The sequence below is a fragment of the Oncorhynchus masou genome, unplaced genomic scaffold, assembly GCF_036934945.1.
Source record: "Oncorhynchus masou masou isolate Uvic2021 unplaced genomic scaffold, UVic_Omas_1.1 unplaced_scaffold_1895, whole genome shotgun sequence".
NCBI classification, from domain to species: domain Eukaryota; kingdom Metazoa; phylum Chordata; class Actinopteri; order Salmoniformes; family Salmonidae; genus Oncorhynchus; species Oncorhynchus masou.
In genome coordinates this window covers 59,827-60,918 of record NW_027008395.1, presented here as the reverse complement: position 1 = coordinate 60,918, position 1,092 = coordinate 59,827, and positions in this window count along the sequence as shown.

Genomic DNA, 1,092 nt, shown 5'->3' with positions numbered 1-1,092 from the left:
GGATACAGGTGACTGATACAACCTCATTCTGTAGGATACAGGTGACTGATACAACCTACTGTAGGTGACTGATACAACCTCATTCTGTAGGATACAGGTGACTGATACAACCTCATTCTGTAGGATACAGGTGACTGATACAACCTCATTCTGTAGGGTACAGGTGACTGATACAACCTCATTCTGTAGGGTACAGGTGACTTTTAGGGTAAAGTCAACAACTTTGTCAGCTGAGAGCAATGTGAGGTGGGAGGGGGGGCAACGATAGTGGTGGTAGCTTCCCAAACTAGGATATGTGAAACCCCACACCGTGGAGGGCCGGCTCGGAGTTAGGCAACTGCTTCCAGCCTCTATTTCCATCCTGTGTAGCTGGTGACCCGTCCTAATTCAGCTGGTGGAGCGCAAATAGACTCGACCCCTGCTTTTAATGCAGAACATTAATTATTGACGGCGCCGGGCAGAGCCGGGCAGAGGGTGCTTACATTTTGGCCTATTTCACATATGTACCCGTGTGTAATAATACACGTGTGGATTGTAAATGTGTTTTTTGCAGATCCCAACTTGGGACACCCTCAGAGAGTAGGGTCACAGCCAGGGTCTGCCATTATCAACAGCGACCCTGGAGAAATTGTAACCCAATGCTCTAACCTCTAGGCTACCTGCCACCCATTCATAAACTTTGATAAACTCCCATATCTGTTAAACCAGTGGAGCACAAACAATATTGTAAATGCCACCAATATATATCTGTTTATTTGGTGGTGTTTACAATATACACTGCTTCGTCTTTTTGAGATAAAGAGAGGGCAGAGAGAAAGAGAGTGAGGGGAGAGAGAGAGAGAGAGAGAGAGCGAGAGAGAGAGATGAGAGAGAGATGAGAGAGAGAGACATGAGAGGGGGAGAGATGAGAGAGAGAGAGAGAGAGAGAGAGAGAGAGAGAGAGAGAGAGAGAGAGAGAGAGAGATGGGAGAGGGGAGAGAGATAGGGGGAGAGAGAGTGAGGGGAGAGATGAGAGAGGGGAGAGAGATAGATGAGAGAGAGAGAGACGAGAGGGGGGAGAGAGATGAGAGAGAGAGAGAGCGAGAGAGAGAG